Source organism: Pezoporus occidentalis, unplaced genomic scaffold, assembly GCF_034315485.1.
Source record: "Pezoporus occidentalis ecotype Australia unplaced genomic scaffold, CSIRO_AGI_Poc_V1 ctg202, whole genome shotgun sequence".
Taxonomy (NCBI): domain Eukaryota; kingdom Metazoa; phylum Chordata; class Aves; order Psittaciformes; family Psittacidae; genus Pezoporus; species Pezoporus occidentalis.
The window spans coordinates 782684-800126 of NW_026913879.1; the positions used below are offsets into that span (position 1 = coordinate 782684).

Genomic DNA, 17443 nt, shown 5'->3' on the forward strand with positions numbered 1-17443 from the left:
CAGAGCAGTGAGATCTTCACAGATGGTTGCAGCGACGTGGCTCTGCTGGCCCTGATTGCCTTTGCCATGGTGAGGAGGAGATCAACCATGTTTTGGGGCAGAAATCAGCCCTTTGGTGCCGAGGCTCAGGAATGTGAAATGATCATCACATGTACAAACATCATGGGGAGCAGGGGAAGGGCTGGGGGAACGGAGCCATCAAACCCGGGCCGGGAGCCAGGCGCTTCCCATCGCCCCTCGCTACTCCCACCATGGGCACAGGGAGCCAGTGCTGGCTTTGGAGCAAGGGAACGAGATTTTCTCCTTCTTTCTGATGCTGGTTTCCTCTCCCAGCAAGGGAATTCTCTTCTCCCACACGTCCCATCCCGGTCCAGAGCCAACCGTTTAGCACGTACTAATGGAAATGGAGTTTTGGAGGAGTTTTGGGAGCCAGGCAGAGGGGAAAGGGCAGCGCTGGCTGAGGATTTCAGTGGTATCAGGTATTTCCATCACTTTGAGATGGTTCCTGTGTTTTATGTTGCTTTGCTGTTCTCAGCTTGAGCTGGAGGAACAGGGGAGGCTTGCTTTCAAAGCCCCATAAAGGAAGTTTTGATTTCAGCCCAGTTTTGTCCATGAAACCCAAACGTGCAAGCCAGGAAACACGTGGAAATCAGCTGTGTGTCCAGTGGAAAATCTGAGTTTTACCATGAAAAACATGGCTGCAAAGACAAAAAACAGGTAAAAAAAAAGCAGGTGCTTTCCAGCTGTATGATGCCAGGAGCACCCGCTCCCTCCGGATGCAGATGGATCCAATGCAGGGCACAGAACAGTGGGGCAGGGATGCCTTAGCCCTAGTTTGGACTCCCTTTGGCCCTGGTCAGAGGTGAGATGCCCAGGGGTGGTGATGCTGCTCAGCAATGTGCTCCAGCCCGCCCGTGTGTGCAGGGCACGTCTCCCCACGGTGCCATCCTCCCAGATCGTTAGAAGAAAACAATTACTATGCAAATCTTAATGAATCAAGGCCACAACCCACAACTGGGAACATAAATATCAAAGTGCGGGCTTCAATTGAAGGCAGAGAAAGAACTGTAATTAATTCCATCACCAACTGCCACCCCGCTCCAACCAAGAGCCAGGCTGAGCCTCGCCACAGGGAGGACTGCTATGGATGCACCATGGCCAGGGCTGGAACGGGGGTGCCAGACCCCATCCCATTCAGGCAGTGCCCCCCTGGAGGACACAGCTCTGTGTATCTGGATCTTGGCTCCCAGCTCAGAATTAAAAGGTTATTTGAGGCTTTGCCAATTGCTTTTAATCTGGTGATGAAAGACGATGATAAATCTTAGGAGACCCGAATTAATAGAGAGGAAATTGATTTTGTAACGTGTGGACTTGTTTTATTAGACTCCTGTAGGCTGGGCGAGATTGGGAAGGCAGCAGCGTTCAGCTGCATAAAGGCACCAGAGCATCTCTGCCAGCCCTGCTCATGCACTTCCCTGCTCAGCACATCCCTGCTCCGTGCATCCCTGTTCATCACACCCATGCAGGTGCAACACCCCCCCACACACACACACACACACATAAATACAAGCAAAATAAACTCGTCACTCATCCTGCCTCCATAGAACCCCTTGCCATGGGCTGATGGGGTGGTGGTGGGGACCACGCAGGTGCCCAAACCCTTCCCCATCGCTGCCTCCTCCCTTGCCATGCGACATGGAACATTTGCTTATTTAAGTGCTGTAGATCCTGCTTCCCCCTGCTCCCCAGATTACCCTGCAGAGCTGGAGCGTGACATTCCAGCTGTGAGGATCTCACCTGTTGGAGTGAGAGCTTTGCAAATAAGGGAGTTAACAGCCAAAGGACCGGGCACCCACATCTGTTGAGTCATTAGAATGACCGGGCATGAGCCATGAAGAGCTGGAATGCATTTATTGGGCAGAGGTGCAGTGCCAGGAGGTGTTGGGGTTTGGTTGTGTTCTATGAGTGGGCACAGGAACCCAGGAATTAGGAATGATTCCGTGCTTTGGGGGGGAAAGAGACTCACGGATCAAGCTAACGACATGAGAGAGAAGCCAGATTGAGATACATGGCGCATGCCCGCTGCGCTCCGGAGGAGTAAGTGGACGCACATCTTATTATTGCAATATAATTTGAGCAAAGTATTTTCCTAGGATCTAGAGCGTTTGCTCCAGTTAATTGAGATCCCGAAGCTGAGTGCCTTTCATTATAGGAGAGCTCTGGAGCGGAATACTCCTGGCTAATGATCAGCGCAAGATGGAAAGGGCATTTACTGGAGCTGCATAATGCAGCTCGGAGGTGGGAGAGTGTCAGCAAACACGCTCTGACTCCCACACCGGTGCTGCTCTGTGGCAGGGTGGTGTGGAGCAGGAAGGAGCTGGAAGAGCCTTCCTGGGTGGAAAAGAAAGCTGGAGCTTGGCTCCATGGAGCCAAGGGCTTGCAGGGAGAAGCTTTGCACACTGGTGTTCCCTTTCCAGCTCATAACTACACTGCCGTCCAAGCAATGCTTCTCGCTGCCTCCCTCCATCCCAAACTAATCTAAACACGCAACAGGAGCAGTTATCTTCATCATCTCCACCCTGCTGGAGAAATAATTACTGTAAGTCTAGAAGAAAATGTTAAAAGAGTAGCAACAGAGTTAAAGAACTGCCTGGAACCGTGGGATGGGAGCCCAGCGCTGACGGCAGCTCCAGTTCAGCCCACGTCACCATCCCCTGCCTAAACCCTACCAGGGTCAAGCTGGACATCTGGGACATCTTTGCATCAAGGAGGAAAACACCCTGCTGGGGTGACAGCCAGGTCCTGCGTCTGGCAGGGGGCACCAGGCCCTGGCTTTTGGGCTGTTTTCATGCATTTTGCATGTTTTTTGCACTGGTTCCCATCTTTACATCCATTCACCCATCACAGCACGAGCCGGCCCCGCGGCCATGCGGGGATCAGCGAAGCACAAACCAAAGGCTCGGCTTGCACCGCTGGAGCGAGCCTCCTGCAGTCCCTGCACCCTTCACCTCTCCCATATTCCATCACCAACCAGGCTGCAAAGCCACCCAACACCCGGGGCTTGGTGGGTCCCCCTGGGGAATGTGAGCCCTGTTGATGTGCGCCTGTCATCCATCGCACCCCACCTGTGCTCAGCAGGCTTCACTGCTCATCAGCAATGAAAACAAGCCTTGTCAGAAGGGGCTTCTCTTTTCCCCATGGTTGAATGCAGAGCCAACAGAGGAGTGCCGGCTGAGCCGGGGCCCCCCTGGCAAGGCTGGAAGCTGGAGAGTTTCTCTCGGTTTAGCGAGGTGGAAAATAGACAGGGAGAACACAAAGCAAAGGGTAACGGTGTCGCAACTGAATCCTGCCAAAACGTGGCAGTGAGGGGAGGGGAAAGGAAAATCTAGGGGGAAAGGTGGAATAAAAAGGTGGGGGCATGCGGAGGGCCTGGCCCTGATGCTTCCCCCCCAGATGCTTTGGCCCCAGGTCCCCTCCTCCTTTTACCGTTGCTCTGCTTCTCACTGATGCTTTCATATTATTTATTTCCCCTCTCAGCTGCTTCCAAGCACCTTCCCCTGTTGCTATAGCACCTCCTGTGCCAGAAATCATAGACTCACAGCATCATAGAACAGGTTGGGGTGGAAGGGACATTAAAGTTCATCCAGTTCCTTGCCACGGGCAGGGACCCCTTCCACTGGAGCAGCTTGCTCCAAGCCCCTGTGTCCAACCTGGCCTTGAGCACTGCCAGGGATGGGGCAGCCACAGCTTCTCTGGGCACCCTGTGCCAGCGCCTCAGCACCCTCACAGGGAAGAGCTTCTGCCTAAGAGCTCATCTCAGTCTCCCCTCGGGCAGGTTCAAGCCATTCCCCTTGGCCTGTCCCTGCAGGCCCTTGTCCGAAGCCCCTCTCCAGGTCTGTAGCTCTGGTGCCATCACCCCTGAGATGTGGTCCCTATTTCTAGCTGGAAACAAGAAAACCTCCTTATTGCTGGAGAAGAAAACCCGTACCTCTGCCTGAGGTGAAGCAAGGGGTTGTTTTCACCTAGATCTGTTTGAGGATGGTGCTGGTCCTGGGGAAAGCGAAGTGCACTAAGTGTGTTTACACGAGGAGCTGGGGAGATCTGTGGCATCAAACCCTGTCACGCAGAAAACCCCTTGTTTCCAGACACTTCTCTCCTGTATGCTTTAACTCCAGTGCTTTATTGGTGTGGAGGCAAACTGGGACCAGTGCAAGAGTCTTTGCTGGGTAAGAGCTGTAGGACTGCGGGTGCAGAGCATGGAATGGCTCAGCCCCGAGCTGCAACCCTCTCTGCACTGGTTTTATGCTGGGGTAAATGACCATGGTGGTGCCAGGGGAGAATGTGGTCCTGACTGGGGCTAGAAGGAAAGCAAGCTTAAAATGCAGGCTTTACTATTAACACCAGGAAAGGCTATTGCAAAAACCAAAACCCCCCCAAAACCCCTTCAGGAGCTTATTTCCTTCTTTCTTAGCCTAATTTTCCCCTAGAGGAAGGACATTTCTTTTGTGAGGATCACTGCACCAGGACATTAAGAGCATCCCGGGGTGGGTGGGTGATGCAGGGCGCAAGGGGCAGCACCCATGGGCCCCCCTGCCACAGTGCATCTGCTAAGAGGCAGAGGGAGAGGAGTGCAGGGACACATCTGGCAGACATGGCTCTGCTCAAGCCTAACACACCTGGACAGGTGAGGATGCACCTGACAGAGCTCATCAGGCAGGGGCTCTGCAGCAATAACCCTGCAGGTATGGGGAGGCAAAGCTCACCTGGGAAAGAAATACCCAAATCCCATGGGAAAACTGCGGAAGGGAGGGCTTCTGGTCCAGCCCTGGCCCCAGGCTGATTGGGTGGCCTTGGAGGTGAGCCAGGATGTGCACCCATCTCCCTGAACACCCTATGTGTTTGGTGGTGGGTTATAATGAGTACTAAATAGCTGCCCAGCTAACAGGGACCAATGGCCAATGTGCCTTCAGAGGTGCTCCAAGAGCGTCTGGCACATCCCTAGGGAAATCAGCCAAGGCACCTGGGAAGCAGCCAGGTGGCAACCTGAAGCTGGAAAGGGGCTTAGAACTCAGCAGATTTACAGCCGCCCGCCCTCTGAAAGCCTTTTACATGATTAGAGCAACAGCCACGGGCTGTGTGTCAGCGTGAAGCAGAACTGCTTGTACCCATCACTGCGCTGTGCAACCATGGCGCATCCAACCCATATGGGAGAGGGGAAAAACCAGAGTGAAACCTCTCCAGGTGTCCCTAGGCTCCTATCTGCCAGTGAAAGCATCGTACCTGTGTACTGGAGAGAGTGGTACCCAGCTGGATGCCATGGGCACACACAGCACATCCCTGTGTTGTCGGTAGGTGCTGTGGCATCGCGTGTGTGAGCCCCATGTTGTGCACAGGCTGCCCGAGGGCCGAGGCTGGGCATGTCCTGCTGAGCCCATGGAGATGCTCCTGCCAGGCTGGGTGCTTGCACAGGACCAGCCCAGTGACCAGGCTGCTCCCCCCAAGCTCTTCGAGTGCCTGTGAGTGAAAACCTCAGCTCATTAATTAAGCCCAGAAGATGGGGAACCGGCCTAAATATAACTGCCCAATGAGACTGCCGAGCAAGAGGAAGCATCCCCCCGAGCCCCCCTCGCCACCCACCTGCACTGGCAGGCAAATCAAAGCCTGAGATTCCCATTTACTCCTCTTCCCCCCTGCGTGAGTGAAGCCTCAGGGACTGTGTGGGGAGAAATTCAATTAGAAAAAGAGCTGTTTGCAAAGGGCTTGGTCCAGTCTCCCATCCTGCGGGTCCATGGGATGCGGGAGCTTCCTCCGGGATAGGGAAACCTTTGCTTTGCTGCACAGTGGGCATGGGCAGTGGCTGTTGGAGGGCTCAGCCGGGATGAAGGGCTGCTCGCAGGCACCCAGAGATGCCGTCGCATCTCCCTCCTCATGAGATCCAGGCTGCTACAGCTCTGAGGGCTCTGTAAACACCAGGCACGATTCCCAGCTAAGGAAAGCCATTGCTTCCCCCTCCCTCCCTCGGCGCTCCTGCGGGATCCAGCTGGTGTTTGGGAAGCTGCCCTGGGAGGGCACCCGCCGTGGTGTGCTTCCACGTCAGCTTTGGTGTGCGGTGGGGAAAGCCAAACCCCAGCGTGGGTCTGAGTTTGGACCTTGCAAGCAGAGTGGGCTCCATCCGCAGCGAGGCTGCTCGCAGCATCCCACACAGCCTTTCCTTATTTAGCCCCTTCCATATTTATCCCACAGGCTCCTGTCCCCACACCAAGCCCCATCACAGATTCAGCCACCGCAGAGCAGGGGGTGAGCTCCAGCCCCATCAAGCAGCTGAGCTGGAAACATCCCTCCTGGAAATGAATCCGGAGGGAAATCAGCTGATGGTTTATATCCCGGCAGATTGCTTTCTGTGTGTAACAAGTTGCCATCAGCAGCGGGCACAAGGATGCTGCTGCCTTGATCCAAAGCCCCCACATCTGCACAAGCCAGGCTGGAGCACAGAGAGCTGGTTTTGGGCTTGGAAGAGAAAAAGATTCATCAAGATTTTATGGCTTTTGCTCTGCAGTTATGAAGCGGTGACCACCAGCCAAATCTCTCTGTCCTTTACCTTCCTGCAACACCAATGACTTTGGTGCAACAGCGAGCAAAACCCAGCCTGTCATTTTTCACTGCAAAGACAGGATTCAGCCTGTAATGTCCTTGATAAAGCAAAGCACCAATGACACAGCTGAAAAACATCAGCGGAGCAAAGAGCAGTGCAGACTTCCCTGGGCTTCCATGTGGCACTGCTCCATCTTGGACCGCGTGCTCAGCACATCTCATCCAGCTTCAGCTGCTTTCTGTGTTATCTGACGCGGGGAAAATGGTGCTGGGAGGCCTCTGGTGCAGGCGCTTGGCTCTCCTCTGCCGCCGCTGCGCCCACGGTTGTGTTCTCCCCAGCCCTGCGACGTTTTCAGGCTCATTGGAGCTCCTTTGTACCCACATCCACTTGTGGATGTTTCAGCTCATTTGGTCCGTACCTGAGCTAACACCAGCAGCAACCACGGCTCTGCAGGAGCAGGAGATGCCTGAGCGTGTCTTATGTGTCTGACACGTGCCCATCTTCTAACCCCAAATGAGGTCCCCAAGCACCGGTGATGCTGCTGGAAACCAGCATGGGGATGATGCTGAGCGCATCCCTCCACTGCTCCAGCTTGAGCTGCTGCCCCGTGGCCCCCAGGCACCTTCACACCCCAAATAGTCCTTGCTGGAAGGCACTTGCAGTTACCCCACATAGCAAACTGTGCCTCACATGTGCTTCTTGCAGCCCAGGGAGCCTCTTCATGTGCCTCATGGACACATGCTCTTTGGAGAGCCTCAGCTCAAGCCTTGGTGGGGTGCTGAGCACCTCAGCACATCCCCATGCCCCATTTGCTTAACACAGGAGAGGGGTTTCAGTTTTCTTTATAACCTCTATCAACGTTTTTCACCATAAGAACAACACTGGAATAACCTCCCCAGGGAAGTGGTGGATTCCCCAGTGTCGGACACTAAAGATTATTGCTGGGCCAGGTCCTGGGACATCTAATCCAGATCATGCTTTGCCTAGAAAGGTCAAGGACAAGGGGATCCCTGAGGTCCCATCAAACCTGGTCTTCTATGATTCTATGAACCTTGGCACCTCCGTTGAGTCGGGAAGCACCGTGGCCAAGGCTGGGGCGCAGCCGCACACAGGTGGGATTCACATGAGCTCCCCATCTCACTGTGGTTACAGAGGAATTCATTCCTCAGCAGCTTTCTCTGGAAAACAGCACGTTAAAGACCTGGGAGCAAGGAGAGGGCACAAAGCCAGAGCAAAACCTCTTGGTTTTACCCCTTCCTGCAGCCCCATCAGTCTCATTGTCCCAGCACTGCTGCTGGGTTCTGGTGGGATGACAGCAATGGAGATGCTCTCTTTAGGATGAGGAGATGAGTTTCTACCTCAGGAGGACCCCGGGATGAGATTCTGGAGCGATTCCTCAGCTGCTGATGCGACCTTCCCCAGGAGGGTGTAAGGCAAGCTCTGGGAACCGGGGGCCCCCCAAAACCCCTCCAGTGACCAGGGAAATGCTCTGGTTGGAAGAAAACTGGGAATTAAACAGGGAAGTGGATGAAGAAACATCCCCGGTTGTCCCCAGGCTGCCTGCACATACACACACATTCAGCATCGGCCAGAAGCAGCAGCACGGTGACGGCCCTCGGCTCGGGGTCCTCTCCCAGAGGATGGGGCGTATGGATCGGCACCTGCCCTTTCAACCGGCAACGGGGAGCATCGATCGTGCCCTGCGCTCGTTCTTTACCTTGTTGGTTTACCAGCTTTCATTTAAGAACTGAATTCAAATGCCATCAAGGGGGAGATCAATAGCTCTTTACACATCCCACCAGTGACCGTGTCTGGGCACGGCAGCTGCAGCGCCTGGAACAGACTCGTTTTCCACATGGATTTTAGAGGAATTAAATCCTGGTGGAAACAAAAACATGTTGAAAAAGGAGCTAGGAGTGAAGTCAGCTCCAGCACGAGCCCCACATGTCAAGGTCAAGCTGAAACCTTTGATTCCCTGAAGCGGGTGTTGGGTTTTGAGCATAAAGGATGCTCCCACCTTCAGAAAGACCTTCAGAGCCCCACAGAATGTGTCTCATGGGCCGGATTACATTAACTTGGTACAACGTGATGACAAGATGGCATTAGGATGTGACTAGTTCACTTTTCCACACCAGCCACCACTGGGCTGATAAAAAGCTACCCTATGCTTTAGCGGAACACCTGATTAAAACCAAAATCAAGTGGGATGAGGGGCCACGTCTCTGCAGGTTCCACGTGCACCTGAAAACAAGCCCATTAGTCATGAGGACACCCAGCAATTGCGCATCCGTGCAGTCATTCACAGCTTTATGGCAAGTCATGAGATATTTGGTATTTTCCTTCCAGCAAACAAAAGCAGATGATTAAGGAAGAGGCGCAGCTTGCTCGCTTTCAGGAGGAAGACAGCTTGCAAAATGCAACTCTCACAGCTTCAATAAAACTCCAGAAAGCAAATAAACAGCCTGGCTGCGAGGAGAGCGCTCCTGGTGCCCTGGGTGTTAAGCCAGACCTGGGATTCGAAGGGGGAAAGGATGGGGATTGCCTCCTGCAAAACTGGCACCAGCGAGAATGTCATGAGGGTGCGGAGAGTGCACTGCGGAGCAATGAGCACGCAGCCCCAGCCGCACTCTTTAGGCTGTAAATGCACCAGAAACTCCATAGAACCATGGAATGGGTTGGGTTTGAAGGGGTCTTAAAGCCCATCCATTCCAACCCCTGCCACAAGCAGGGACACCTTCCACCAGAGCAGCTTGCTCCAAGCCCTATCCAATCTGCCCCTATCTTCTCAAACTTCAAGTGGAAAACCATTTCCAACCAGAAAACCAGAAAGCAAGCAGCTGAGTTTCCCCCTTCTTCTTAATGTTATTATTATCCTTATTATTTTCATCTCCAAAGCCATTTTTGCCTCAGGCGCCGTGGTTTTATACAAACGCTTCACTCTCAAACATAAAAAACCCCACCAAAACCCCCCATCTATTTGCAGATGGAGCGATGTTCTGTCAGAGATTTCCTGGCCACCTCTCCATTCCATGCCAACGCTTTGCAGGGCTATAAATGACAGTCAAGCATCAAATTTGGTCCCTGAGATTTGCAGCCGTGGCAGAACAGCCCCCTACGTGCAGGCTTGAAACCCCCCACTTCTTTTACACTTCCCTTCACAACTCTCTCTCGGCTATAAAATATAGATGGGGGCATCGATTGCTCTAGATCAGATCTCTCTCCCTTCAAAAACACAGCTTATCCCAAAATGCAAGCATCCTAATTAAGAACATGGTGGAGTTGAATTGCAAATGAATCAATTCCTTCCCCAAAAAACATTATAAAAACTGAAGTAAATCCAGCCGAGCAAGACCAGAATGGGATGGTTAATAATTGATATTTACATTTCTCCCATGTCTGATCAAAGGATTTGATTGCATGACAAATGAGGAAATTACTGTAAAGTGTTATACATCCATTAAGGAGATAGATGCAGCAGATAGGACGCGGGTGCTGTGGTGAGGCTGTGTTTGCCACCAGGCTCTGCATCCCTTCCCGAAGGAGCTGGGCTGATGGGGACAGTGGATGTCTTCCGGATGTGGAAGTAACATCCCTGTTTTACAAGAGATGCTGCAGGATAGGATGGGAAGGAGTATGCAGGGCCGGAGACTCTTCCAGGAGATGAGACGGTGGGGCTGGATCCCACAGCACCAAGTTGGGCACCTTGTAGCTGGTCCTATAGGTCCCTATGGGCTCTTGCAGACTCCTATGGGTCTCTGTATGTCCCAGGAGCTCCTATGGACCCCTATGTGTCCCTCTGGGCTGCTATAGAACCCCACGCGTCTTTATTGGCTTCTGTGGACCCCTTGGCTCAACAAGCCAAGTGAAACAAGCACAATCCCACATCTCTGCCCGCACCCCGAGACTCCTCAGCTCCTCTTGGCCCCCAGGATCATAGAACCAGGGGATGGTTTGGGTTGGAAGGGACCTTAAAGCTCACCCAGCTCCACCTTCCACCAGGTTGCTCCAAGCCCTGTCCAGCCTGGCCTTGAGTGCTGAAGAAGAAGAGAAATAATAACGTTTCCGTGCTGGATTTGCCCAGAATGGTTAAAACCCAGCTTTGGGCTGACATTTGGTCAGTGTGAGGAGGTGCGATGGGATCAAGGAAAGTCATGGAGCAGCAGATGGGGAAGCGGGAGCTCGCCCTCGGAGCCAGAGCGCCCGTGTGCCTCGCCGGGGACGTGGCTTCGGGCCCCGGCACGCTCAGGACCTTCAACAAGGGGCATGATAATGAAGTGGTTCCTCCAATTCTCTGGCATTTCTCTGGAGCATCACCCCTCCAGCGGGAATGGCATGGGAGGGGGAATAGAGAAGGGAAGAGTGGGGAAGGCGCTGAGATGGGGAATAGAGCAAATATGGGGAAAACATGAAATATGGGAAATATACTGAATACGACTGATACATTAAATACAGGGAATAATTGGATATGGAGAATATATTAAATATGGGGAATATGGGGAATAAATAAATATAGGGAATATTTGAATCTGGGAAGGCACTAAATATGGGGGAAAATGTTGAATATGAAGAAAATATTAAATACGGGGAATATATGAAGTATGGCATACACATTGAATATAAAGAATATGCTAAATCCGGGGATAAATGAAGCCTGGGAATATACTGAATGTGGGAAAGAACCGAAGGTGCAGACTCTGAAAGGCGATGGATACAGCCCAGCGGGGGGTGCTATCCCTGGGGGTGCCGCGCCGAGCGGAAGGCGGGGGGTGCGGGAGGTACATTGAAGGCAACAGGTTGAACGGGGGGAAGATGTTGATGACGTCAAATAAACGGGATATTGCAAACGGGGAACACGGGGAACGGACCGGGATGGGGGGGGGGGGGGGGAAGCATCACCGGGTCCGCGCCGCTCCCCCTGTTGGGGTTGGGGGGGGGGGGCTTTAAGGGGCGGCCACGCCCCTCGCCTCCGCGGTGACGTCACCAGCGCCCCCCCCGCTTCAAGGTGTGTGCGGTGTGTGTGTCCCGCCCCGCGGTGACGTCAGGCGGCCCGGGGAATGACGTCACCGGTGCGAGTGGCCGGCGGCGGGCGGGAGCTCGAGCCGCAGTGTCCCCGCTCCGCGGCCCCAGCGCAGCCGCCGGGCGCAGGGAGGAGGCGGAGGAAGAGGAGGAGGAGGAGGAAGGAGGGAGGGAGGAGGAGGGCGGCCGCGGCCCTTCCGCGCCCCTCCGCCGGCCAGCATGGGAGCGGGCGGCCGCGCCGCCAGGTACGGCGGGGTGGGGGGCGCTTTGTCTTGCGCGGGGTGCGGCGGAAGGGGCCGCGGTGTGATGGGGATGGGGGGGGCGGCGTGCACCGGCCGTGGGTTACAGCGGAGGGGAGGGGCGCGTTATAGCGGGGAGGGCGGTGTCGGGGGGGGGGGGGGGGGGCGGTGGAGGTGCGGGTGGAACGCGTTGGGGTAAGGGGGGGTGCAGCGAGGGGGGGGGGCGCTTGGGAGGGGTGCGGCCGGGCGGGGGGGGTCCGCGTTGTAGCGGGGGAATAGGGGTGGGTGGCATCGGAGGTGCCATGGGGGGGTATGGGAGGGGTGCGTGGGGCCGCGCTATAGCGGGGGGCGCAGGGAGGGGGCGCGCTGGACCACGGGGGGGGGGGGGGGGGTGAGAGGGGGGGCACCGGTACCGAGGGAGCACCGGAGGAGGCGGCAGCCTCCGCCCCGCGGCCGGTTCGCCCTCCCTGTGCCCCCGCCGTTGTCCCCCGGCACCCCCATCCCCGCCGTGCGCGCCCCTCACCGGCACCGCTCCCCCGTGTTCCCCTGGTGTGCGGTGCCCGGTGCAGGCGCTGACCGCAGGGTTTGGGGTGTTCTGGCATCACCCCTGTGCAATGGAGCCATGAGCAGCGATGGGGGGGGACCCCCGTGCTGGCTGGCGGGGAAGCGTCCTCTCTCGGTGGCACTAGTGGCTTATGGCTCCAGTGATGATGGCTCTGGGGAAGCCGGTTGTCGCTCCCGGAGAAGCATCACCGGGATGCGGGTACTGGAGGAGATGGAGGAGACCCTGGAGCGTTCCTTTGGCGCTGGCAGGGCCGTGCCGCAGCCTGGGGATGTGGCTGTGTCCCCCGGGTGCTGCCAGCCCTGGTGCCCCTCGGGGTGCTGTGTCCTCCCCACCAGCTCCAGAGCCTGCCCCGCTCCCCTTGGCTGTGCAATGTCCTGCTGATGGTGACAGTAGCGAGGAGAGGACCCAGGTCACCCCGAAACCACCCAAGACCCCATTGGGGGGGTCCCCTTCTCTGCATCAAACCTTCTCCTGCAAGGTGGAGCTGGCTCCCAGGGCCACCCCTGGGGCTGGCAGTGACGGCGTTGCCATCCACCCTCCGGGATTTCTCTGGGATTTCAGCTGAAATCCCGAGCCCTGGGGCCATCCTGCGGCAGGCGAGAGCTGTCCCTGGAGCCCCGGTGTTCCTGAGCCAGGATTGGTCACATGGGGAGCGATTCGTACCCCCGAAATAAGGGTAACGATCAATAGTGTCTGTTTCACTGGGAGGATCCCGTTCCAGTCCTTCCTGGGGAAGCAAAAGGTGGGATAATGGTAGGAAACAGTCATGCTGGTGAAGGGCTGACACCCATGGGGAGGTGCTGCACCCCCTCAGGGTGGGGACAGCTCTGCTCTTTGGGTGTTTGTTCTCTCCGAGTCCCGGGAGGCTTCGCTTCCATGGAAGCAAAGGGAGGAAGAAGTGGGTTTTGTTGGGAGGTTCCAGCCGTTCCTCCGAGCGGGAGAGCCCAGGGGGGGCAATGGGATGTGGGTCTGGAGCATCCCCTCCCCGCAGAAACCCCCTGCATTTGCAGGAGACATTCCCCACTGGCACCCACACCCCTGCTCCTGCCCGCAGCCGGGGGCTGCCAGCACTGCCTCGCAGCTCCGTGTGTTCCCAGCAGCAAAATAGGGTGGATTTGTGTTGTCTTCGTCTAAAAAGCATGTTTTGGGGGTTGGGAACCTGCGCTGGGCTGGGGGAGCCGGTGGCATGACCGGGAGCAGGTCCTGCTGTGGGAAATGGCCCTGCAGGAGCTCCTGATGGGGGGGAAATCAGTGTGCATTGGGGTCCTGAGCATGAAGGTTCAGGGGGGGCAGGGTCCTTGAGGGGAAGGCCCCCCTCCTCCTACCACCCCGGTGGTGGGAAGCTGTTAATTGTTCCTTGCCAGATTGACTTGGAAGCTAACGAGCTTGCTGGCACTCTCCTCCTCCTTCCTGTGCGTGGTGAGGGCCCATATTTCCAATGGGAAAATGTCATCAATACTTTGAGTAATGCGAGAGGAGCTTCCAGCTGAAGCCGCGGCACCGAGCAATGCGGGGGAAGAGGGGTCCCCCGCTGCGGAGCTGCTCGTACGCTGGGGCACGGGGCGGTGGAGGTGATGGGGAGCAGGAGGTCCTCGGGGCCTGCTGGAGTTGTCTCGGGCATCAGCCTCGCTGGCAGGATGGGGTCAGTCCCTTTGTGTCCCATGGGGCTCTGTCCCCCTGGTCCAGGGGCTCACAAGGTGTTAGAAACGTGAGTTCAGTAGATGCAGCATTGTCCTGGGGTGTCTCCTCCATGGGGAGTGGGTTCGCTCTGCCCTTTGTCTGGATGCTAAGGAATAACACATTGCCTAAGGAGAAGAGGGAAAGCATGCCTTTGCTTTTGCTCCAGGAGGGTGGGTTCTTGTTAGACCCTTAATTCTGCTGCTTCTTTGGGGGGGAGATGTGGCAATGAGGATGCAGAGTCACCCAAGGTGATGATGTGGCCGCACGCTGGGGAAACTGAGGCTGGAAGGGGGTGTTTGTGGTTCTTCATAGGCAGCTTCTGCCTGCTGCGCTTGCCTAAAGGGCTTGGACCATAGTTGGAGACCTCAAAGCTGTGTTTGAGGGGGGAGCCTGCCCCTCCTGATGCTGCTTTGAGGTCTTGAAGTAGAGCCCGGTGGTGGAGGGGTGGTTGAGGTCTCCCAGCATGGCGCAGGGGAAGGTCCCATCCGGCTGCCCGCCCTGTTGCAGGGTAACTCAGGGTTGTAAACTCGTGCTGAGCTGTTTGTCTGCTTTCCCACGTGGCGTACGAGGCTGTGCAGGGGGCGGCTGCCGGGATGGATGTGAGGTGTTGCTTGTGGCCTGCCACCGCAGATGGGTTTTACTTGAACCCGCTCTGTTCCCCACTAAAGCAGTTTGCCTTTTGCACGCAGAGATAAAATTGCCAGTGTGGGACACGGAGATAAAGTGAAGCCAGAGCTAACCCGAGTCAGTGTGGGCAGTGCGAGCGCATGGTGAGGAGAGGGCTTATTCAGCTGCATTAAAAAGGTGCTGCCGAGTAGTTTAATTCACAGCACTTTGAGCTTTAAATTCTTCTTCTATGAGTTGATAAGAACATGAATATTATTCATAACTCTCTCCTCAAAAAAGGCAAATCTGCAAATGCCTTCAGTTGCGAATCAGTGCTTTAACAGCGCGAAAAACTCACCCAACCTTCTACTCCAAGTAATCCCTTCCTTTGGCCCTGCTCCCTCCATCCCTGAAGCTCTTTGCTTCCTGCTGCCTGCCCCGAGGTCAGTGGGAGCAGATGAGGAATCCTGGGCTGGTGACTCCAGGCAGGAGCCCCAGAACTCGGGGTTTTTAGGGAATATTGGAACCTGAACGTAATGAGCCAGGCTGGGAAGTGTCTGGCTGGAACAGAAACTTGTGAGCTCCGGAGTAGTAAAGCTCAGGCTGGTTTCTTTCCTGCAGAGTGCATTAGACAATGAGCTGGCACAATCCAAGGGCTCTGTTCGTGAAACTGTTGTGGGTTTCTTTTGCTCTTCCCCTCTTTTTCCAATTGTTTGCTTTATAATTTGAGTGATTATTTTTACTGTGCCATCAGCCAGCAAACGGGAATTGTCTTTTCCCCCCTTTTTCCTCCAACTTACAAACTCTTTAGACTTCTGGGTCTGATCCAACGTAATTCTCTTGGACTTTTTTCTAGCTTGGGTATCATTGTCTTGGCTTAGCAATTGATGGCGCTTGGCATTCCCGTTGCAATCTCTGTCTGTGCTGTCGGATTATTTGCTGCTCGTCTGAACAAGCCCTTGCGGAGCCGTGTGTCCTGCCCGCAGAGCCCTCTGCCATGGCCGTGCCCCGGGGCACCCAACCTGCTGCATCACCCACGCCAGGTGCTGCGCCCGTGCTGCCTTTTGAGAGCGCTTGGTAAGGAGCTGCCTGGGAGTCTCCTCAAGCTTTATTTAATGAAGCCTCTTGGCTCCCGTCCTCCCACCCGCTCCCGAGGGCAGGCGCGTGGCTCCCACACGCCCGTGCGAGCGGCACACGCTGGGTGCAGGAGGAGGAGGAGGTGCTGCCATGCAGAGGAAGGGCATGGGTGCTCCTGTGTCACCCTGGGGGGTGCAGGCACGCGGGTGCGAGGAGCTCGGTGTGGGCTGTGCACACATTGAGCTCCTTAAAGGAGGTGTGGGTCTTCGGAGCCATTTAGGGATGCTCTGCTCTGTCTCTGGAGACAAGGGGTGGTGAGGAGGGTGATGGCAGCCCAGCTCGTAGGGATGGGGACACACAAGGACACGATGCTGGGATTCCTCCCTACTCCTAGGACTTGCTGGCTGCATCAGGGACTTCTGCCCTGCCCTGGGGAAGTGAGGCTTGGCCATATCCCAGTCCAGCCTGCTGCAGCCCTGGGCTATTTAGGGCTCACTTGGGTTTGTGCACTTTGGGTTTGGAAAGCTTTGGAGATGGCTTTTGCACAGCTCCTGGTGTAGCAGAGTGTGGTTCTGGAGCCCTGCCGCATGGGCATGGCCAGCCCAGAGAGAGATGTGATTTCAGCATTGCTTTCTTCCATGCTTTATTTCAGCTCGGGCCATTGCAGTTTGATTGTTGTTGTACAAATAGGATCTGTCGTAACGTCCGTGCTCTGGTTCCCTGGCAGCATTTCCACAGAGCTGCTCTAGATTAGAAAGCAGATAGTAGTTTGCCTGAACAGGTTTAAAACCCTATTGAGTTAAACTGGGCCAGGCAACCCATCCAATGTTAAACCAACGTGGGTGTGCACATTTGCATACATCAGATGAAATGGTTTGGGTGAGGAAGGCTGTGGCTGCTTCTGCCCAGCTCCTGGCGGTCCAAGCCCCATTCAACCTGGCCCTGAACACTGCCAGGGATGGGGCAGCCACAGCTTCCCTGGGCACCCTGTGCCAGCACCTCTACTTCCCCAGTTGAAGAGCACAATGGGCAAACTGCTCTGCCCAGCCTTCAGGAATGATTCTCTCTCTTTGGCACTTGCTGCTGTGTTCCTGGGAGATGGCAGATTTCCACACCCCATCACGGGATGAGTTAAGTTACACCAGATCCTAACTTCAGAAATGCCCTAAATTCACATAATGCTGCTTTCAGGGCTTTCCCCCCCTCCTTTCGCATCCGTTTATGGGCAGTTGACACAGGATGCAGCAGAGTTACACAGGGTATCCATGTGCTCCGGGTGCAGAAGCCACAAGGCTGCAGGCAAAGTGCTCTTGATCATCCTTGACTGCAAGCACGGAGCCGGGATTGCAGACAGCAGGAGGGAGAGGGAGGGCACGGTGGGCTGGCTTCAAAACGCAATAATCGCATCGCTGGAAAAGAGCAGCCAGGGCTGGAATGCAGCGCGTCGGCTCAGCGTGGTGCTGCAGGTGTATCTCACCATCGCTCCCTCGGAGCCGCTGCTGTACTGGGGCTGTGTTTCCTCCGTGGTGCGCCTGTATCCACATCACGGGTGCTGGTAATTCCACAGATGATTGAAAGCTGAAGGGTTCATTCGCTGCCTCCCTCCATTTTGCTGTTGTGAAGCCAGCAGGGAGGGCCAGGCTGCCTGCTCGCCATGCTGCAAACCCA

General features: G+C 55.6%; 1 protein-coding gene across 6 annotated transcripts in view; it reads left to right on the top strand.

The window, feature by feature from the left end:
• Positions 1–17443, top strand: part of PTPRS (protein tyrosine phosphatase receptor type S) — a 170624-nt gene that overhangs the window by 20496 nt on the left and 132685 nt on the right. For 4 of the 6 annotated variants that reach the window (XM_062618729.1, XM_062618731.1, XM_062618730.1 and 1 more), the window contains exon 1: positions 11689–11853. The exons of 1 other annotated variant lie outside the window; for it this stretch is intronic. The gene's annotated coding sequence lies outside the window, so the exon portion shown is untranslated. Of the gene's footprint in view, positions 1–11688; positions 11854–17443 lie in introns of those variants that run through there. One more of the 6 variants, XM_062618736.1, reaches the window with a different exon arrangement.